A 24,300-nucleotide genomic window follows, 5' to 3' on the forward strand; every position below is an offset into this window, starting at 1 on the left:
ATTCAGTGACTATGTACCCATCCACTCTGGTATAGAGATATCAAAGAAGGCTTTGTAGAGGAGAGATGGTCTGGAATGGGACTTGATGCCTGGGTAAAAAAACCAAGAAGGTGGTGAGATCTCTCAGCAAAAATGTAGCCATGTGAAGAAAGTCACCATGTTACCATGACATGAGTATGGGGAGCCTGACTTGTTGAATCTGAGACTCTAATGGGAAACATGAGGAGGGAAAGCCCAAGACAGGACAAGACCCAAATTATACCCTGTGCCCTCAGCTTCTGAACCCTGAGGATGTGTAGCAGTAGGAGCCATTGCTAGATTCTTAGAGGCACCTGAAGGGCAAAAGAACAAGAAGTGGACCAGGCTTTTACAAGTAATGGACAGTGGTTTAGCGCTGATCTCCCTATCTCTTCAAAGAATAGAGACCAAGAAGTATGTGGCCAGTAAGAAGGGTCCTGTTGACTGTTTTCTGTCAGTACATTTTTTTTTAATCACTGTGATCAGATAATGGGCAAATGTCCAGTGAGATTTGCTCATAAAAAGATGCACCTCATCTTTTACCTATCTCAAATTATAGATGATGCCCAGATTCTCAGAAAGTTTAATAGACTCTGTCCTTAATGTTCCTTAGGACAGTTGACTCTAGCTGTTGACTCTATCTTTCTAACCATGAAATCTGGGCAACCTTAAATGAGATATTTTCCTTTGAAAAATTAGGTCCTATGCCAGGTATCTTTTAAAGAAATCAATTAGATTCGTCAGTCTGACCAAACCATTATTAAGCCATTAAAGAAAAGGGAATTGTACCTCACTAATATATTTTCCTTAGTAAATTGTCCCCTTAGTAAGTTGTCCCGTTATGTTTTTGACTTTTAAAAAGTAAGACTTTTAAAGCTTTTCACTATTCTTCAAAACCTGAATATACCCATACATGAAAGAAAATTAAAAGAATGTGTTTTTACATCCAAGGTATATTCCTATAAGAAACACATATTTTAATGAAATCATATCATATCAATACTTTAATCTGCTTTCTGCCATTCCCTCACTTACTGTAATATGACGTAAACGTTTTACCAGGTAATACATAGCTTTAAAAATATTATAATAAATCTAATTCATTGAATAATGCTTTACTTTTGAACGCATTGATTCTAAATTTTCACTATAAAATCGTGAATTGCAAATAGCTAATCATTGTTATTGATGTTACTCTTTATACAACAAAGAGAAGCATATGCAGGCACTAGGCTAAACACATTACGTGGACTTACATTTAATCGTTGCAGGTAGAACTTTGTGTTTTCCAGTGTAGAAGTCCCCTAACTTGTTCAGCCCCTTTGATCCAGTAATTTTGCTTTGGGAAATATTTCCTAAAGGAAATGGAAAAGAGCAATTTAGCAGTAGAAATGTTAAGCATACTTGTTTCTACATTTACCAGTGGGTGTTTTCATGCAGGCTCTTTTATAAAATACATGTCAATTTTCAAGTAGGCATTCAGAATTCTTCTTTATTATAGGTTCTGCCAGGATGGAAATAAGATTCCAGAGGCAATATCTGTTATAGCAGTAAAAATCTAAAACTAAGAGCTCCTGTCCCCTAGCTACTCTAAGCCCTCAAACATGTTCATGTCTGCTTGCTAATAATTCCTGCTTGGTGCCTACTTCTTTCTGGCTTACTGGCATCCCAGGGCTGGAGTCCCTGCATATGGCTCTCCATCCCCTTTAGCTCCATGTACCTGGTGGCTGTGGTGAGGAATGTGACCATCCTGGCCGTGGTAAAGTTGGAGCACAGCCTGCACCAGCCCATGTACTTCTTCCTGTGCATGTTGGCTGTCATTGACTTGGTCCTGTCAACATCTACCATGCCCAGGCTGTCATTGACTTGGTCCTGTCAACATCTACCATGCCCAAACTGCTAACCATCTTCTGTTTTTGTGCCTGTCACATTGACCTAGATACTTGCTTGACCCAACTGTTCTTTAGTCACAGTAGAGTCAGGCATCTTCCTTGCCATGGCTTTTGATCACTATGTGGCCATCTGTGACCCACTATGCCACACCTCAATGCTCACATGCAGTGGTAGGACGTTTGGGCCCGGCTGCCCTCCTTCATGGAGTACTCTACATTGGACCTCTGCCGCTGCTGATTTGCCTGAGGCTGCCCCTTTACCGGGCCCAAATCACTGCCCACTCCTACTGTGAGTACATGGCCGTGGTCACCTTGGCATCTAGTGACACAGCAACTTATATGGAATGGGAATTGGCTTCCTGGTATTGATCCTGGATTCATTAGCCATCACTGCCTCCTATGTGGTGATTTTTAGGGTTGACCACCCCTGAGGCTAGGCTTCAAATATGCAGTTCTCATATTTGTGCTATCCTTGTCTTCTATATCCCCATTGCTGTTTCCTCTCTCACTCACCGCTTTGGCCATCATGTCCCTCCCCATATCCATATCCTTTTGGCCAACTTTTACTTCCTCATTCCACCCGTTCTCAACCCAGTTGTCTATGCTGTTCACACTAAACAAATTTGAGAGAGACTTCTCCACATTAAGTCGGGGGCTCAACCCAAGTGACTGTTCTGAATCTATGAGACAGATATTTAGTGATGGCAGGAAAAGGCTCTGACCAGGGAAACCAATGAAATAAGACCCATGCAACCAAGTCTTACCTGAGTTATGGAGAAAAGGGTCTAAGAGGAATGCTAGAATATATTCTGCTTGACCATGGATTTCCTGAAAGGGGAATATCTGAAATATTTGAAAGAGGAAATAAGGGCTTGAGTTTTTGTACAATATTCCTTTTACTATTTGACTTCACAAAATTTATCAATAGACACAAGCATACAGACCACAGAAGTAGTCTGTAGTCATTTATTTCTTTGACTTTTTTGGTGAAGGATTTCTGGTTTCTCTTTGGAGAGAGCGTTTTGCACAATTTCTAGAAGGTAAAATTATAATTTAACACCTTCTTGAAAACAGTTTACAAATTCTGTTCGTAAAGGTCTGGAAAAATTGTGTTGGCAAGATTTTCCAATCCTTTTCACTTGCCCCATAAAAGGTCTTTTGTTGATAATGGAGGCGATATGAATGTGAGAAACCTTAATATAATGCGCCTTGGAATGGGACTCTACTGCTCACAGGAGTTAAAGTCCTCAAGCCAGGTCATTCTCCCATTTAAATAGATAACTGGAAATGTGGGCATTTCCATTTACCTCCACATTTCTCAGGAGATGAGTATCCCACATCTCCTCATAATAAAATTAACTACGAGTCGGGAGGAGGAGACAGAAGGACAGTAGGAGATTCCATTTTGGAGACCCTGAAATAGCCTACATGAAGGACAGCAGCCAAACTGAAGTAAAACAACAGAAGCAAGAAGGTAAGAGTGGGATTATTGACATGAAAGAGGTTGGGTTGAGGACTGAGTAAAGGTGATGAGAATAAATATATTCCCAGTGGTAGATGCAAACCTTTATATAACTTTAGATTTCTTTGGAGAATTCTTAGGGACAAATTATCAAAATAAATGTATGAACTTTTATTATTTATGATAGAAGTTCCATAATGAGATGACTACTTCAGGCTAGAAACCTATAGAAATTTTGTGATAATGCATGAAAAAAACGGAATGAAGCAATCACACTCAATTATAGTATGTCCATTTTAGTTGTAAAATGTTTCAGACTTTAAATTGAAAATGCTCATTTAGCCTCCTCAATTTACAAACCATTACAAAAATTTAAAAGCTAAGGTGACTTACCTTAGGCTTAAAAGGAATCATCTTCACATTTGAACGTATAATCTAAAGAAGCCAATGATTAAACCAGAGCTAAAATTTAAACCTCATATGTCATCAACAAAAAAATGAAGGACTTAGAATATCAGAAATTTTTTCTAAAGTTTGGCTTAATGTCCCTAAGCCAGGTCTAAATTTCTATTTCCTCAGAATCCTATGCCTAAGCCTAAGGTTGAATGGATAACATTTATTAATTTTTTCCCATTGTTTTGGGGTGAAGGGTACTTATTTCCCCATCTCCTTACCTAGGGTCCTGGAGTTCAGTACCAAACCTAAGTCATTTATTGGGGAAACATTGTGTTCTATGAACATAATTTAAATGCCAAATGTAATGTGTCTGCTAGATTTTATTAGGAGTTGATGAAAAGATACCATAAACTTACCAGAGTTAGAAGCTTATTTTACAGAGTTATCTCCTGACCATAACTTGTGCTTTGGAGAAAATGAAGATGATGTTCATGTCTGTCAGTGGCACCAGTGCTGTGAGAGAAATGACAAGGAACCTTTGTCATGGGATAGCTCTTTGGCATTAGCTGAAAAATCCATTTATACTATGTAAAGCAGAGTGTGTGTATGGAGATCCATGGCTCTTAATGTGGACTTAATTGAATTCAAGAGGATTAGTACTAAGTACTTTCTAGCCGAATATCCTCCGAAATGCCACAGTGAGGGGTTCCTCTATAGATGACCTGTTAGTTCTTCTTTAGATCAAGAACAAATACCAATAATCTCCACTTTCTTTATCTCCAGTCAGTCAATCAATACTGTATGAGGAAAAAGAAGAAAAATACTACCTGTATGTGTGCTCCTGCTCCATCCAGGGACAACCAACCATGACAACACCCAGGCCTATCAGACTCAGGATATGAGGTAAATTATAGACCATATAGTAGAGCATTTAATCCCATTGTCAACTATAGTCATGGCTGAGCCCTTTCATGGTGAACAGGATAAGAGGTAAGATACCCTGGTGAATGCAATATGAGGATGTGACAAATAGGTCCAACAACTGAATATCCATCTTATTCAAAGCCAACACCATGTTTCTCCTTCACACAAATACCTTTTTCTCTTCTGTTACTTTCTGTTACTGATACTCAGGCTGGAAGTAAAAGACACTTTCATCATCGCCTTTTTTTTGTTTTGTTTTTAATAAATGTATTTATTTTTGGCTGCATTGGGTCTTCGTCGCTGTGCACGGGCTTTCTCTAGTTGCGACGAGTGAAGGCTACTCTTCATTGTGGTGCACGGCCTTCTCATTGCAGTGGCTTCTCTTGCTGCAGACCATTTCTCTAGCTCTAGGTGTGTGGTCTCAATAGTTGTGGCGCACAGGCTCAATAGTTGTGGTGTGTGGGCTTAGTTGCTCTGAGGCATGTGGGATCTTCCTGGGCCCGGGCTAGAACCCGTGTCCCCTGCACTGGTAGGCAGATTCTGAACCATCAGGGAAGTCCTCATCATCGTCTTGTGACTCTGCAAGTCTTCATGGAAAAAAATGAAGACTAGGGAACAGTTAAGGGAGGAGGAATCATTATAGCTATTAAAGGGTCTTGTGGCACAGGTAGTTAACTTGGGCTTTGGACTTAGAATAAAGGGCAGAGATGGATCTGAACCAGTAATTTTCAGACTTTGGACGTGTTGCACAATCTAAGCTTCAGTCTCCTCTTATTTTTCTTTTATGGTTTTTATTCTTCAATTTGTTAATATGGTGTGTCACATTGATTTGCGTATATTGAAGAATCCTTGCATCCCTGAGATAAATCCCACTTGATCATGGTGTATGATCCTTTTAATGTGTTGTTGGATTCTGTTTGCTAGTATTTTGTTGAGGATTTTTGCATCTATATTCATCAGTGATATTGGTCTGTAATTTTCTTTTTTTGTACTATCTTTGTCTGGTTTGGGTATCAGGGTGATGGTGGCCTCATAGAATGAGTTTGGGAGTGTTCCTTCCTCTGCAGTTTTTTGCAAGAGTTTGAGAAGGATGGGTGTTAGCTCTTCTCTAAATGTTTGATAGAATTCACCTGTGAAGCCATCTGGTCCTGGACATTTGTTTGTTGGAAGATTTTTAATCAGTTTCAATTTCATTACTTGTGATTGGTCTGTTCATATTTTCTGTTTCTTCCTGGTTCAGTCTTGGAAGGTTATACCTTTCTAAGAATTTGTCCATTTCTTCCAGGTTGTCCATTTTATTGGCATAGAGTTGCTTGTAGTAGTCTCTTAGGATGCTTTGTATTTCTGTGGTGTCTGTTGTAACTTCTCCTCTTTCATTTCTAATTTTATTGATTTGAGTCCTCTCCCTCTTCTTCTTGGTGAGTTTGGCTAAAGGTTTTTCAATATTGTTTATCTTCTCAAAGAACCAGCTTTTAGTTTTATTGATCTTTGCTATTGTTTTCTTTCTATTTCATTTATTTCTGCTCTGATCTTTATGATTTCTTTCCTTCTGCTTACTTTGGGTTTTGTTTGTTCTTCTTTCTCTAGTTCCTTTAAGTGTAAAGTGAGATTGTTGATTTGAGATGTTTCTTGAGGTAGGCTTGTATAGCTGTAAACTTACCTCTTAGAATTGCTTTTGCTGCATCCCATAGGTTTTGGATCATCGTGTTTTCATTGTCATTTGGCTCTAGGTATTTTTTGATTTCCGCTTTGATTTCTTCAGTGATCTCTTGGTTATTTAGTAACGTATTGTTTAGCCTCCATGTGTTTGTGTTCTTTACGTTTCTTTCCCTGTAATTCATTTCTAATCTCATAACGTTGTGGTCAGAAAAGATACTTGATATGATTTCAATTTTCTTAAATTTACTGAGGCTTGATTTGTGTCCCGAGATGTGATCTATCCTGGAGAATGTTCTGTGCACACTTGAGAAGAAAGTGTAATCTTCTGTTTTTGGATGGAATGTCCTATAAATATCAATTAAATCTATCTGGTCTATTGTGTCATTTAAAGCTTCTGTTTCCTTATTTATTTTCATTTTGGATGATCTGTCCATTGGTGTAAGTGAGGTGTTAAAGTCCCCCACTATTATTGTTACTGTCAATTTCCTCTTTTATAGCTGTTAGCAGTTGCCTTATGTACTGAGGTGCTCCTATATTGGGTGCATATATATTTATAATTGTTATATCTTCTTCTTGGATTGATCCCTTCATTATGTAGTGTCCTTCCTTGACTCTTGTAACATTCTTTCTTTTAAAGCCTATTTTATCTGATATGAGTATTGCTACTCCAGCTTTCTTTTGATTTCCATTTGCATGGAATATCTTTTTCCATCCCCTCACTTTCACTCTGTATGTGTCCCTAGGTCTGAAGTGGGTCTCTTGTAGACAGCATATATATGGGTCTTGTTTGTGTATCCATTCAGCAAGCCTGTGTCTTTTGGTTGGAGCACTTAATCCATTCACGTTTAAGGTAATTATTGATATGTATGTTCCTATGACCATTTTCTTAATTGTTTTAGGTGTGTTTTTGTAGGTCTTTTCCTTCTCTTGTGTCTCCTGCCTAGAGAAGTTCCTTTAGCATTTGTTGTAGGGCTGGTTTGGTGGTGCTGAATTCTCTTAGCTTCTGCTTGTCTGTAAAGCTTTTTTCTCCATGGAATCTGAATGAAATCCTTGACGGGTAGAGTAATCTTGGTTGTAGGTTCTTCCCTTTCATCACTTTAAGTATATCATGCCACTACCTTCTGGACTGTAGAGTTTCTGCTGCGAAATCAGCTGTTAACCTTATGGGAGTTCCCTTGTATGTTATTTGTCGTTTTTCCCTTGCTGCTTTCAATAATTTTTCTTTGTCTTTAATTTTTGCCAATTTGATTACTATTTGTCTCGGCATGTTTCTCCTTGGGTTTATCCTGTATGGGATTCTCTGCACTTCCTGGACTTGGGTGGCTATTTCCTTTCCCATGGTAGGGAAGTTTTCGACTATAATCTCTTCAAATATTTTCTCAGGTTCTTTCTCTCTCTCTTCTCCTTCTGGGACCCCTTTAATGCGAACGTTGTTGTGTTTAGTGTTGTCTCAGAGGTCTGTTAGGCTGTCTTCATTTCTTTTCATTCTTTATTCTGTTCTGCAGCAGTGAATTCCACCATTCTGTCTTCCAGGTCACTTATCCATTCTTCTGCCTCAGTTATTCTGCTATTGATTCCTTCTAGTGCAGTTTTCATTTCAGTTATTGTATTATTTATATTGTTCATGTCTGTTTGTTAATTCTTCTAGGTCTTTGTTAAACATTTCTTGCATCTTCTCGATCTTTGCCTCCATTGTTTTTCCGAGGTCCTGGATCATCTTCACTATCATTATTCTGAATTCTTTTTCTGGAAGGTTGCCTATCTCCACTCCATTTAGTTGTTTTTCTGGGGTTTTATCTTGTTCCTTGATCTGGTACATAGCCCTCTGCCTTTTCATCTTGTCTATCTTCCTGTGAATGTGGTTTTTGTTCCACAGGATGCAGGATTGTAATTCTTCTTGCTTCTGCTGTCTGCCCTCTGGTGGATGAGGCTATCTAAGAGGCTTTTGTAAGTAAGTTTCCTCCAGTCTCCTCCTATTAAAAATGAAAGCAACAATAGTAGCTCCTCATGGGTTAATTATAAGGATATAATGAGATAATGAATCTAAAATGCCTGCATAATCCCTGGCACACGAAACACAACTTGTCTTTTAAAAATAGTATTTTATCATGCACTGACAGGCCCATGGGAAGGGTAATAAGTCAGGAAGAGTAACTGGAACAAGTTCCTGGAAAAGCCAAAGAATGTCTGCAATTGTGCCTCACTCGTAAGTGTACTAGTCTCTGCTCTAGAAAACACTCTCTGTCTTTGCTTCTCTACAGAAAATTAGTTATATAAACAGATTCAGCTTTCCTCTGTTCTCTTTGGCTGCCTGGTACCCACTCATGTACATCTGAGGCTTTTTAACTATTGACACCCACCTAATTAGTCTTGTGACAGTAAAAGGCTAAATACCTCTAAATATTTCCTGGTATAACAAGTAAAAAATTAATACTCACAAACTCAGTTGTGCAAAATGTCATTTCCTTCTTTTTTTCACTGGCATCATCCATCCACAATGGGGCTTAGAGTAAAAATAAAATTAAGTTATACAAGATAGGATTTCCAACCAAATCCAATCAACTTTATAAATTGCAATTGATTAAGAAATCCTTAATTTAGGCTAATACAGTTTTTAAAACTCCCCCAGGAGTTTTTACATCACCCTCTTCTTTGTGTTAGATTTAAAACTGCAGTGGGGGGGGGGGTGGGTTCTTACAAGACTGCCACCATGGCAGTTATATGGGAGACAACTAGTTCCTGCTTCCTTTTCTTGGCTGGCCTCGACCCCATATACATCTTGTGCTATAATTATGGTATTTTTTCACACTGTGGCCTGTGGTACGTGACCTCCTCCTACTAGAGTCTCTGATACAGTTGATCCACTGAGATTGCAGTCACACCCCCACAGGACCCTGGCAGAGACTGTCCACTCTATCTTTCTCATACTCATCCCTTTGTCCCAGCTGCGGCACCCTCTGCAAGCTGGCCAAAGTGACCACTCTTATTCTGAGCCAACTTATTTCATCTGTGCCCCCAGATCCGATTTCACACCACTTGGAGTCTTGGGAGCCTCAGCTTAAGAAGGAGAAAGTATGGTCCCAACTAGTGTTCTTCCTCCCACCAGGCACAGACAGTCTTTGTGCCTAACCTAATCTGAAACCAGGAACAGAAATCTGTTCTGCCAGGTCAGATACCCTTATACATTTTGGTTCAAAGCTTTTAAATTTAAAAGCCAAGAATTCTATGTCCTGCTAAAGGGGCAACATGCGAGGTCCTGGAGGCACTGGTATCCTTCTATGACTGGATTCTAGAAATGAGAATTCTAGAATTGAGTTTGAGAAATGACTCTGCAGAAGATCTAAAAAGAAAAGCCTAAGATCTGAAGGATCTATAGTTCTAGAAATATTGCCTGACCAGTGCAAATCTTTTTAGGGAATAGTATGGTTGACTGTTTACTTCTGTCTTCAACAAGGAAAACTGACTCACTTGATTCAAATGGAACAAACACCAACAAAATATAAAATTGATTATGGTATTCAGAATTGAGAGCTGGATGAGAATCTTGGCCAGGACTCCTCCCTTTCAAGGAATATTTTTTGGTTCAATCCTTATCTGTTAAAGTTGGGTGGGTATGAGTAATTGAGGTGAGACATAGTTAAAGGATACAAGCATCTCACTATGTTCTATAGGCAGATTAGTTGGACAGATATATGATATAGATAAGTAGACAAACCAGTAGATGATCACTCAGGAACTAATGTTATTCTTAATTTGGTTTAGCCAAGATTTCTCAGATGCATCCAGTGTTGTAAGGGTATTGTACTGTATCATCTTGGCCAAGCTGGAACTATGTTTCCTAGAATTCCTTTCCTGGTGTGGTTTCTGGTTGGGGCTGGCCAGAAGACATATTTCTGTGATACTGGAAGGCAGAAATGAAATGGCTATTTCTATCATAAAAAGTCTACAAATAACAAATGTTGGCAAGGATGTGGAGAAAAAGGAACCCTTGTACAGTGTTAGTGGGAATGTAAGTTGATGCAGCCACTATGGAAAATATGGAGTTTGCTCAAAAAACTAAAAATAGAACTACCATATGATCCAGCAATTGAACTGCTTGGCATATATCTGAAAAAAAAACCCTCTAATTCAAAAAGATATACGCACCCCAATGTTCATAGCAGCACTATTTACAACAACCAAGACATAGACACAACCCAAGTGCCCATCAAACCGGCGACTGCATTATATAGATGTGAGACTTATATATATATGTGTATATATATATATATATATATATATATATACACACATATACATATACATATATGTTGTGTATGTATATATATGAGTATTACTCAGCCATAAATAAAATACTGCCATTTGCAGCAATGTGGATGGACCTAGAGAATATTATGCTCAGTGAAATAAGTCAGGCTCAGAATGACAAATACTGTATAATATCACTTATATATGGAACCTAAAATTAATACAATGAATATATATGCAAAACAGACCCATAGATATAGAACACAAATTTGTGGTAACCAAAGGGGAAAGGGAAAGTGGAGGGACAAATCTGGGTGTGAGATTAATAGATACAAACTACTATGTATAAAATAGATAAGCAACAAGGATATACTGTATAGCACAGAGAATTATAGCCATTGTCTTGTAATAACCTATAATGGAGTATTATCTGCAAAAATACTGAATCATTATGCTGTATACCTAACATTATAAATCAACTAATTTTTAAAAATCTGTTGCATTTCTACACACTAATAAACTTTTAAAAAGAAATGGGGGCAAGTCAATAACTGAGACAGAAGAATGAATAAGTGAGGTGGAAGACAGAGTGGTGGAAATCACTGCCACAGAACAGAATAAGGAAAAAAGAATAAAAAGGAATGAGAATGGGCTTCCCTGGTGGTTCAGTGGTTGAGAGTCTGCCTGCTGGGTTCGTGCCCCAGTCCAGGAGGATCCCACATGCCACGGAGTGGCTGGGCCCATGAGCCATGGCCATTGAGCCTGTGCTCCACAATGCAACAGTGAGAGGCCCGCATACCACAAAAAAAAAGGAATGAGGGCAGTCTCAGAGACCTCTGAGACAACATTAAATGCACCAACATTCACATTATAGGGATCCCAGAAGGAGAAAAGTGAAAGAGGGCCTGAGAAAATATTTGAAGAGATAATAGCTGAAAACTTCCCTAACATGGGAAACATTAACTCAAGTCCAGGAAGCACACAGAGTCCCATACAGGATAAACCCAAGGAGGAACACGCCAACACACATATTAATCAAACTGACAAAAATTAAAGACAAAATATTGAAAGCAAAAAGGGAAAAGCAACAAATAACATGCAAAGGAATCCCCATAAGGTTATCATCTGATTTTTCAGCAGAAACCCTGCAGGCCAGAAGGGAGTGGCAAGATATATTTAAAATGATGAAAGGGAAAAACCTACAACCAAGAATACTCTACCCAGCATAGCTCTTGTTCAAACTCAGTGGAGAAATCATAAAGAGGATTCAGCACCACCATACCAGCTTTACAAAAATACTGAAGGAACTTCTCCAGGCAGAAAAGAAAAGGCCACAACTAGAAACAAGGAAATTAAGAGTGGTAAAGTTCACCAGTAAAGGCAAACATACAGGAAAGGTAGGAAACAATCCACACACAAATATGATATCAAAACCAGCAATTGTGAGGAGAGTACAAATGCATGATATTGGAAATGCATTTGGAATTAAAAGACCAGAAAGTTAAAACAATCTTGTTTATATAATAGACTGCTATATCAGCGCCTCATGGTAACCACAAACTTAAAATCTACAATAGAAACACAAAAGAGAAAGCAAACCAAACACAGCACTAAAGTTAGGTATCAAATCACAAGAGAAGAGAAAAAAAAAGAGAAAAAAAAGACCTATAAAAACAAAACCCAAAGACCTACCCAAAACAACTAACATGGCAACATACATATTGATAATTACCTTAAATGTAAACATTAAATTCTCCAACCAAAAGACATAGGCTGGCTGAAAGGATACAAAACAAGACCCATATATATACTGTCTACAGGAGACCCACTTCAGATCTAGAGACACATACAGACAAAGTGAGGGAATGGAAAAGATATTCCATGCAAATGGAAATCAAAAGAAAGGTGGAGTAGCAATACTCATATCAGACAAAATAAACTTTAAAATAATGTTACAAGAGACAAGGACACTGCATAATGATCATGGGATAAATCCAAGAAGAAGATATAACTACTATAAATATATATGCACCTAACATAGGAGCACCTCAATACATAAGGCAAATACTAACAGCCATAAAGGAGAAATTGACAGTAACACAATAATAGTGGGGACTTTAACACACCACTTTCATCAATGGACAGATCATCAAGACAGAAAAATCAATAAGGAAACACAGGCCTTAAATGACACATTAGAAAAGATGGCCTTAATTGATATTTATAGGGCATTCCATCTGAAAGCAGCAGAATACACAATCTTCTCAAGTGTACATGGAACATTCTCCAGGATACATCACATGTTGAGCCACAAAGCGAGCCTCAGTAAATTTAAGAAAATTAAAATCATATCAAGCAACTTTTCTGAAAACACTATGAGATTAGAAATCAACTACAAGAAAAAGCTGCAAGAAAACACAAATACTTGGAGGTTAAACAGTGTTGCTAAACAACCAATGGATCACTGAAGAAATCAAAGAGGAAATCAGAAAATACAGAGAAAGGAAAACAAAAACACAACAATCCAAAGCCTATGGGATGCAGCAAAAGCAGTTCTAAGACAGAATTTCATAGCAATACAATTTTACGTCAGGAAACAAGAAAAATCTCAAACAATCTAACCTTACACCTAAAGCAACTAGAGAAACAAGAACAAAGAAAACCCAAAGTGAGTAGAAGGAAAGAAATCATAAAGATCAGAGCAGAAATAGAGATGAAGAAAACAAGAGAAAAGATCAATGACACTAAAACCAGGTTCTTTGAAAAGATAAACAGCATTGATAAACCTTTAGCCAGACTCATGAAGAAAAAAAGGGAGAGGGTTAAAATCAATAAGATTAAAAACAAAAAAGAAGTTACAACAGACAGCACAGAAATCCAAAGGATCATAAGAGACTACTATATGCAACTGTATGCCAATAAAATGGACAACCTGGAAGAAATGGACAAATTCTTAGAAATGTACAACCTTCCAAGACTGAACCAGGAATTAAATATAAAATATGAACAGACCGGGCACAAGTATTGAAACTGAAACTGATTTAAAAACTCCCAACAAACGAAAGTCCAAGACCAGATGGCTTCACAGGTGAATTCTATCAAACATTTAGAGAAGAGCTAAAGGTATCCTTCTAAAGGTATTTCAAATAATTGCAGAGGAAGGAACACTCCCAAACTCATTCTACAAAGCTATCATCACCCTGATACCAAAACCAGACAAAGATACCACAAAAAAAGAAAATTACAGGCCAGTATCACTAATGAACATACATGCTAAAATCCTCAACAAAATACGAGCAAACAGAATCCAATAATACATTAAAGGGATCATACACCATGATCAAGTGGGATTTATCCCAGGGATGTAAGCGTTCTTCAAATCCACAAATCAATCAGTGTGATATACCACATTAACAAACTGAATAAAAACCATACGATCATCTCATGAGATGCAGAAAAAGCATTTGACAAAATTGAACACCCATTTATAGTAATAATAACTCTCCAGAAATTGGGCATAGATGGAACCTACCTCAACATAATAAAGGCCATATACGACAAACCTACAGCTAACATCATACTCAATGGTGAAAAACTGAAAGAATTTCCTCTAAGATCAGGAACAAGACAAGGATGTCCACTCTCACCCACTTTTATTCAACATAGTTTTGGAAGTCCCAGCCATGGCAATCAAAGAAGAAAAAGAAATTAAAAGAATACAAATTGTAAAATAAGAAGTGAAATTGTCACTATTTGCAGATGGCATGATACTGTACATAGAAAAATCCTAAAGATGCTACCAGAAAACTACTAGAGCTCATCAATGAATTCGGTAAAGTTGCAGTATAAAAAATTAATACATAGAAATCACTTGCATTTCTATACACTAACAATGAAACACCAGAAAGATAAATTAAGGAAACAATCTGATTTAGCATTGCATCAAAAAGAATAAAATATCTAGGATTAAACCTACCTAAGGAGGAAAAAACTTGTATGTACTCTGAAAACTATAAGATGCTGATTAAAGAAATAGAAGATGACACAAACAGGGAAAGTTATGCCAAGTTCTTGTACTGGAAGAATCAATATTGTCAAAATGACCATACTACCCAAGGTAATCTACAGATTAAATGCAATTCCTAACAAATTACCAATGGCATTTTTTTTCACAGAACTAGAACAAATAATTTTAAAATTTGTATGGAAACACAGAAGACCCTGAATAGCCAAAACTATCTTGAGAAAGAAGAATGGAGCTGCAGGAATCAGGCTCCCTGACCAGACTATACTACAAAACTACAGTCATCAAAACACTATGGTACCTGCACAAAAACAGAAATATAGATCAGTAGAAAAGGATAGAAAGCCCAGAAATAAACCCATGCACCTATGGTCAATCTATGACAAAGGAAGCAAACATCATATGATATCACTTATATGTGGAATCGAAAAAAATTATACAAATGAACTTATTTGCAAAACAAAAACAGACTCACAGACTTAGAAAACAAACTTATGGTTACCAAAAGGAAAAGTTGGGAGGGAGGGATAAATTAGGAGTTTAGGATTAACATATACACACTACTATATATAAAATACATAATCAATGAGGACCCACTGTATAGCACAGGGAACTATACTCAATATTCTGTAATAATCTATATGGGAAAATAATTTTTAAAAGAATGATATATGTATAAGTACAACCGAATCACTTTTCTGTACACCTGAAACTAACACAATGTTTTAAATTAACTATACTGCAATATAAAATAAAAATTAAATTAAAAAAAATAAAAACATATGCCAATGAATCAGTGTGGTACATCACATCAACAAGATAAAAACCACCTGATCATCTCAATAGATGCATAAAAAGCATCTGATAAAACTCAACATCCATTCATGATAAGAACACTTACCAAAGTGGGCATAGAGGGAACATATCTCAGTATAATAAAAGCTATTTATGACAAACCCACAGCCAATATAATACTCAGTGAAATGCTGAAAGCCTTCCCACTAAAATCTGAAATAAGATATGCATGCTCACTCTCACCACTTCTTTTCAACATAGTATTGGTCCAAGCCACAGAAATCAGTAAAGTAAAAGGTATCCAAATTGGAAGGGAAGAGGTAACATTGTCATTATATGCAGATGACATGGTACCATATATGGTCAGCAAGGTAGCAAGATACAAGATTAACATACAGAAATCTGTTGCATTTCTTTACACTAACAATGAAATATCAGAAAAAGAAAGTGAAAAACATTTTAAAATTGCATCAAAAAAATAAAAATAAAATACACAGAAATAAACCTGACCAAGGAGGTGAAAGACTTATATGCTGAGAACCATAAAACACTGAAGAATTAAAAAGAAATGGAAAGATATCCCATGCTCTTGGATTAGAAGAATTAACATTGTTAAAATGGTCATACTACCCAAAGCAATCCACAGATTCAATGTGATCCCTATCAAATTACCCATGACACTTATCATTATTTATTCAAGTTTTGTGAAAAGATCTATATGGAACCACAAAAGACCCAGAATTGCCAAAGCAATCCTGAGGAAAAACAACAAAGCTGAGGCATACCACTCCCAGGCTTCAGACAATACTACAAAGCAACAGTAATCAAACCAGTGTGGTATTAGCACAAAAACAGGCATATGGATCAATAAAACAGAATAGAGAGCCCAGAAATAAACCCACACACCTAGAGTCAATTAATCTTCAACGAAGGAAGCAAGAATATACAGTGGAGAACAGACAGTCTCTTCAGCAAATAGTGCTGGGAAACCTGGACAGCCACATACAGATCAATGAACTTAGCATATTAATTCACACCATACACACAAAAAATTCAAAATGGCTTAAAGACTTAGATATAAGACATGACATCATAAAACTCCTAGAAGAGAACATAGGCAAAACATTCTCTGATATAAATTGTATGGTAAGTCCCCTACATACAAACCTTCAAGTGCCAAACTTTCAAAGAAGTGAACATGCATTCAAATGTCCAATCACATAAGTTCACTTGTCTGGCGTACATTGTCATGTGCATGCATCCTGTACAAGTGGTTGTGTTTTTATGTACTTTACAGTACTGTATAGAGTACAGTAGTACAGAATCTTTATTTAAAGCCCAGGATGTCTGGAAGCAAGCGTAAAAGCAGTGGTAATGCAGCTGGTACTACTGTACTTTATGTATTATTTATGTGGAAAGTATTATAAACCTATTACAGTACAGTACTATATAGCCAGTTGTGTTAGTTGGGTACCTAGGCTAACTTAGTTGGACTTACAAACAAATGGGACTTATGAATGTGCTCTCAGGATGAACTTGTTCATATGTAGGGGACTTACTGTACCAGAGTTTTCTTAGGTCAGTCTCCCAAGGCAATAGAAATACAAGCAAAAATAAACTAATGGGGCCAAATCAAATTTATAAGCTTTTCCACAGCAAAGGAAATTGTAAACAAAACAAAAAGCAATGTACTGCCTGGGAGAAAATGTTTGCAAATGATGCAACTGATAAGGGATTAATTTCCACATTATACAAACAGCTCACACAACTCAACAACATAAAAACAATCCAATCAAAAAATGGACAGAAGACGTAAATAGACATTTCTCCAAAGACATACACATGGCCAGAGCTCAACTACACTAATTATTAGAGAAATGCAAATCAAAACTACAATGCGGTATCAACTCACACCAGTCAGAATGGCTATCATCAAAGAGTTTACAAATAATAAATGCTGGAGAGGGTGTGGAGAAAAGGGAACCCTCCTATACTGTTGGCTGGAATGTAAATTGGTGCAGCCACTATGGAGAATAGAATAAAGATTCCTTTAAAAACTAAATATACAATTACCATACAATCCAGCAATCCCACTTCTGGGCGTATATCTGGAGAAAACCATAATTCGAAAAGATACATGCACCCCCCTGTTCACTGCAGCACTATTTACAATAGCCAAGACATGGAAGCAACATAGGTGTCCACTTGCAGATGAATAAAGAAGATGTGGTATGTATATAAACAATACAGTATTACTCAGCCACAAAAGAGAATGAAATAATGCCATTTGCAGCAACATGGATAAACCTAGAGATTATGCTAAGTGAAGTCAGTCAGACAAAGACAAATATCATATGATATCACTCATACGTGGAATCTTAAAAAAATGATACAAATGAACTTATTTACAAAACAGAAACAGACTCACAGACATAGAAAACAAACTTATGGGTACCAAAGGAGCAAGAGGTAGGGAAGGGATAAATTAGGAGTTTAGGAGTAGCAGATACAAACTACTATATATAAAATAAACAATGACCTACTGCATAGAACAGGGAACTATATTCAATAGCTTGTAATAAACGATAATGGGGAAAGAATCTGAAGAAATATGTAATAACTATACTTTAATTTTAAAAAGAGAGAAATTAAGAAAACAATCCCATTGACAATTGCATTAAAAAGAATAAAACGGGGGGGACGAGGGGAAGATGGCAGAAGAGTAAGATGCGGAGATCACCTTCCTCCCCACAGATACACCAGAAATACATCTACACGTGGAACAGCTCCCACAGAACACCTACTGAACACTGGCAGAAGACCTCAGACCTCCCAAAAGGCAAGAAACTCCCCACGTACCTGGGTAGGGCAAAAGAAGAAAAGAATAAACAGAGACAAAAGAATAGGGACGGGGCCTGCACCAGTGGGAGGGAGCTGTGAAGGAGGAAAGGTTTCCACACACTAGGAAGTCCCTTTGCGGGCAGAGACTGCAGGTGGCAGAGGGGGAAACCTTCGGAGCCGCGGAGGAGACCACAGTAACAGGGGTGCGGAGGGCAAAGCGGAGAGATTCCCGCACAGAGGATCGGTGCCGACGGGCACTCACCAGCCAGAGAGGCTTGTCTGCTTCCCTGCCGGGGCGGGCGGGGCTGGGAGCTGAGGCTCGGGCTTCGGTTGGAGCAGGGAGAGGACTGGGGTTGGCGGCGTAAACACAGCCTGCAGGGAGTTAGTGCACCACGGCTAGCCGGGAGGGAGTCCGGGGAAAAGTCTGGAGCTGCCGAAGAGGCAAGAGACTTTTTCTTCCCTCTTTGTTTCTTTGTTTGGTGCGGAAGGAGAGGGGATTAAGAGTGCTGCTTAAAGGAGCTCCAGAAACGGGCGCGAGCCGCGGCTAAAAGCGTGGACCCCAGAGACGGGCATGAGACGCTAAGGCTGCTGCTGCCGCCACCAAGAAGCCTGTGTGCGAGCACAGGTCACTCTCCACACCTCCCTTCCGGGGAGCCTGTGCAGCCCGCCACTGCCAGGGTCCCGGGATCCAGGGACAACTCCCCTGGGAGAACGCACGGCGCTCCTCATGCTGGTGTAACCTCACACTGGCCTCCGCCTCCGCAGGCTCGCCCCGCATCGTGCCCCTCCCTCCCCCCCGGCCTGAGTGAGCCAGAGCCCCCGAATCAGCTGCTCCTTTAACCCCGTCCTCTCTGAGCGAAGAACAGACGCCCTCCAGCGAACTACACGCAGAGGCGGGGCCAAATCCAAAGCTGAGACCCTGAGAGCTGTGAGAACAAAGAAGAGAAAGGGAAATCTCTCACAGCAGCCTCAGGAGCAGCAGATTAAATCTCCACCATCAACTTGATGTACCCTGCACCTGTGGAATATATGAATAGACAACGAATCATCCCATATTGAGGAAGTGGACTTTGAGAGCAAGACTTATGATTTTCTCCTCTTTTCCTCTTTTTTGTGAGTGTGTATGTGTATGCTTCTGTGTGAGATCCTGTCTGTATAGCTTTGCTTCCATCATTTGTCCTAGGGTTCTATCCATCCTTTTTTTAAAAAATTTTTCTTAATATTTTTAATAACTTTATATTTTATCTTACTTTATTTTACTTTACCTTTTCTTTTCTTTTTTCCTTCCTTCCTCCCTCCCTCCCTCCCTCCTTTCTTCTTTCTACTTCTACTAATTTTTTGTTTTTACTTTTTCTCCCTTTTATTCTGAGCCGTGTGGATGAAAGGCTCTTGGTACTGCTGCCAGGAGTCAGTGCTGTGCCTCTGAGGTGGGAGAGCCAACTTCAGGACACTGGTCCACAAGAGACCTCCCAGCTCCACATAATATCAAATGGCGAAAATCTCCCAGAGATCTCCATCTCAACACCAGCACCCAGCTTCACTCAATGACCAGCAAGCTACAGTGCTGGACACCCTATGCCAAACAACAAGCAACACAGGAACACAACCCCACCCATTAGCAGAGAGGCAGCCCAAAATCATAATAAGGTCACAGACACCACAAAACACACCACTGGATGTGGTCCTGCCCACCAGAAAGACAAGATCCAGCCTCATCAACCAGAACACAGGCACCAGTCCCCTCCACCAGGAAGCCTACACAACCCACTGAACCAACCTTAACCACTGGGGACAAACGCCCAAAACAACAGGAACTACGAACCTGCAGCCAGTGAAAAGCAGACCCCAAACACAGTAAGTTAAGCAAAATTAGTAGACAGAGAAATATGCAGCAGATGAAGGAGCAAGATAAAAATGCACCAGACCTAACAAATGAAGAGGAAATAGGCAGTCTACCTAAAAAAGAATTCAGAATAATGATAGTAAAGATGATCCAAAATCTTGGAAACAGAGTGGAGAAAATACAAGAAACATTTAACAAGGACCTAGAAGAACTAAAAAGCAAACAAACAATGATAAACAACACAGTAAATGAAATTTAAAATTCTCCAGAAATAATCAATAGCAGAATAATTGAGGCAGAAAAACGGATAAGTGACCTGGAAAATAAAATAGTGGAAATAACTACCACAGAGCAGAATAAAGAAAAAAGAATGAAAAGAATTGAGGACAGTCTCAGAGACCTCTGGAACAGAAATAAACACACCAACATTCGAATTATAGGGGTCCCACAAGGAGAAAGAGAAAGGGACTGAGAAAATATTTGAAGAGATTATAGTTGAAAGCTTCCCTAATATGGGAAAGGAAATAGTCAAACAAGTCCAGGAAACACAGAGAGTCTCATACATGATAAATCCAAGGAGAAACACGCCAAGACACATATTAATCAAACTATCAAAAATTAAATACAAAGGAAAAATATTAAAGGCAGCAAGGGAAAAGCAACAAATAACATACAAGGTAATCCCCATAATGTCAACAGGTAATCTGTCAGCAGAAACTCTGCAAGCCAGAAGGGTGTGGCAACACATATTTAAAGTGATGAAAGGGAAAAACCTACAACCAAGATTACCCTACCCAGCAAGGATCTCATTCAGATTTGACAGAGAATTTAAAACCTTTACAGACAAGCAAAAGCTAAGAGACTTCAGCACCACCAAAACAGGTTTACAACGAATGCTAAAGGAACTTCTCTAAGCAGGAAACACAAGAGAACGAAAAGGCCTACAATCACAAACGCAAAACAATTAAGAAAATGGTAATAGGAACATACATATCAATAACTTCCTTAAAAGTAAATGGATTAACTGCTCCAACTAAAACACATAGACTGCCTGAATGGATACAAATACAAGAACCATACATATGCTGTCTACAAGAGACCCATTTCAGACCTAGGGACACATACAGACTGAAAGTGAGGGGATGGAAAAAGATATTCCATGCAAATGGAAATCAAAAGAAAGCTGGCATAGCAATTCTCCTATCAGACAAAACAGACTTTAAAATAAACACTATTACAAGAGACAAAGAAGGACACTACATAATTATGAAGGGGTCAATCCAAGAAGAAGATATAACATTTGTAAATATTTATGCACCCAACATAGGAGCACCTCAATACATAAGGCAAATGCTAACAGCCATAAAAGGGGAAATCAACAGTAACACAGTCATAGTAAGGGACTTTAAAAGCCCACTTTCACCAATGGACAAATCATCCAAAATTAAAATAAATATGGAAACACGAGCTTTAAATGATACATTAAACAAGATGGATTTAATTGATATTTATAGGACAATCCATATAAAAACAACAGGATACACTTTCTTCTCAAGTGCTCAGGGAAGATTCTCCAGGACAGATCGTATCTTGGGTCACAAATCAAGCCTTGGCAAATTTTCAAAAATTGAAATTGTATCAAGTAACTTTTCCAATCACAACGTTATGAGACTAGGTATCAATTACAGGAAATAATCTGTAAAAAATACAAATGCCTGGAGGCTAAACAATACACTACTAAATAACCAAGAGATCACGGAAGAAATCAAAGGGGGAAATCAAAAAATACCGAGAGGGCTTTCCTGATGGCGCAGTGGTTGGGGGTCTGCCTGCTGGTTTGGGGGATGCGGGTTCATGCCCCGGTCTGGGAGGATCCCACATGCCGCAGAGCAGCTGGGCCCGTGGGCCGTGACCACTGGGCCTGCGTGTCCGGAGCCTATGCTCCGTGGTGGGGGGGGCGGGGGCCGCGGCACTGAGGGGCCTGAGTACCCCACACACACAAAAAAAAAACACCTAGAGACAAAAGACAATGAAAACACAATGATCCAAAACCTATGGGATGCAGCAATAGCAGTTCTAAGAGGGAATTTTATAGCAATATAATCCTACCGCAAGAAACAAGAAACATCTCAAATAAACAACCCACCTTACACCTAAAGCAACTAGAGAAAGAAGAATTTAAAAAAACCCAAAGTTAGCAGAAGGAAAGAAATCAAAACGATCAGATCAGAAATAACTGAAAAAGAAATAAAGTAAATGATAGCAAAGATCAATAAAACTAAAAGCTGGCTCTTTGAGAGGATAAACAAAATTGATAAGCCATTAGCCAGACTCATCAAGAAAAAAAGAGAGAAGACTCAAATCAATAGAATTAAAAATAACAAAGGAGAAGTAACAACTGACAGGGCAGAAATACAAAGGATCATGAGAGATTACTACAAGCAACTATATGCCAATAAAATTGACATCCTGGAAGAAATGGATAAATTCTTAGAAAAGCACATTATGAGAGTGAACCAGGAAGAAATAGAAAATATAAACAGACCAATCACAAGCACTGAAATTGAAATTGTGATTCTTCCAACAATCAAAAGACTTGGACCAGAGGGCTTCAGAGGCGAATTCTATCAAACATTTAGAGAAGGGCTAACACCTATCCTTCTCAAACTCTTCCAAAATATAGCAGAGGGGGAAACACTCCCAAACTCATTCTATGAGGTCACCATCACACTGATGTCAAAACCAGAAAAAGATGTCAGAAAGAAAGAAAACTACAGGCCAAAATCACTGATGAACATAAGTGCAAAAGTCCTCAACAAAATACTAGCAAACAGAATCCAACAGCACATTAAAAGGATCATACACCATGATCAAGTGGGGTTTATCCCGTGAATGCAAGGATTCTTCAGTATACACAAATAAATCAATGTGATACACCATATTAACAAACTGAAGGATAAAAACCATATGATCATCTCAATAGATGCAGAAAAAGTTTTCTACAAAATTCAACACCAATTTATGATAAAAACTCTCCAGAAAGTAGGCATAGAGGGAACTTATCTCAGCATAATAAAGGATATATATGACAAAACCACAGCCAGCATCGTTCTCAATGGTGAAGAACTGAAACCATTTCCACTTAGATCAGGAACAAGACAAGGTTGCCCACTCTCACCATTACTATTCAACATAGTTTTGGAAGTTTTAGCCACAGCAATCACAGAAGAAAAGGAAATAAAAGGAATCCAAATCAGAAAAGAAGAAGTAAAGCTGTCACTGTTTGCAGATGACATGATACTATATAGAGAGAATCCTAAAGACGCTACCAGAAAACACTAGAGCTAATCAATGAATTTGGGAAAGGAACGGGATACAAAATTAATGCACAGAAATCTCTTGCATTCCTATACGCTAATGATGAAAAATCTGAAAAAAAAATTAGGGAAACATTCCCATTTACCATTGCAACAAAAAGAATAAAATACCTAGAAATAAACTTACCTAAGTAGACAAAATACCTCTATGCAGAAAACTAGAAGACACTGATGAAAGAAATTAAAAATGATACAAACAGATGGAGAGCTATACCATGTCCTTGGATTGGAAGAATCAACATTGTGAAAATGCTTCTACTACCCAAAGCAATCTACAGATTCAATGCAATCCCTACCAAACTACCAATGGCATTTTTCACAGAACTAGAACAAAAAAATTCATAATTCGTATGGAAACACAAAAGACCCCGAATAGCCAAAGCAATCTTGAGAAAGAAATATGGAGCTGGAGGAATCAGGCACCCTGACTTCAGACTATACTACAAAGCTACAGTAATCAAGACAGTATTGGAACAAAAACAGAAATATAGATCAATGGAACAGGATAGAAAGCCCAGAGATAAACCCATGCTCATATGGTCACCTTATCTTTGATAAAGGAAGCAGGAATGTACAGTGGAGAAAGGACAGCCTCTTCAATAAGTGGTGCTGGGAAAACTGGACAGGTACATGTAAAAGTATGCGATTAGAACACTTCCTAACACCATACACAAAATAAGCTCAAAATGGATTAAAGACCTAAATGTAAGGCCAGAAACTATCAAACACTTAGAAGAAAACATAGGCAGAACACTCTGAGATAAATCACAGCAAGATCCTTTTTGACCCACCTCCTAGAGAAATGGAAATAAAAACAAAAA

At 38.4% G+C, this 24,300-nt stretch overlaps 1 protein-coding gene and 1 pseudogene across 11 annotated transcripts in view; both read left to right on the forward strand.

Moving 5' to 3' along the window:
* Positions 1-24,300, forward strand: part of TRIM68 (tripartite motif containing 68) — a 167,987-nt gene that overhangs the window by 110,421 nt on the left and 33,266 nt on the right. For 6 of the 10 annotated variants that reach the window (XM_079930820.1, XM_079930807.1, XM_079930817.1 and 3 more), the window contains 4 exons: positions 3,233-3,384; positions 4,552-4,671; positions 8,228-8,302; positions 8,472-8,850. The gene's annotated coding sequence lies outside the window, so the exon portion shown is untranslated. Of the gene's footprint in view, positions 1-3,187; positions 3,385-4,551; positions 4,672-8,227; positions 8,303-8,471; positions 8,851-24,300 lie in introns of those variants that run through there. The other 4 variants (XM_079930814.1, XM_079930816.1, XM_079930813.1 and 1 more) reach the window with 4 other exon arrangements.
* The window catches only part of LOC307190399, a 54,029-nt pseudogene continuing 31,301 nt past the window's right edge, over positions 1,573-24,300 (forward strand). The window contains exons 1-2 of the transcript in view: positions 1,573-2,575; positions 9,297-9,423. The product of the transcript in view is annotated as an uncharacterized misc_RNA (transcript). The remainder of the gene's footprint in view (positions 2,576-9,296; positions 9,424-24,300) is intronic.

The sequence above is a fragment of the Stenella coeruleoalba genome (genome assembly GCF_951394435.1).
Source record: "Stenella coeruleoalba genome assembly, chromosome: 8".
Lineage (NCBI taxonomy): Eukaryota > Metazoa > Chordata > Mammalia > Artiodactyla > Delphinidae > Stenella > Stenella coeruleoalba.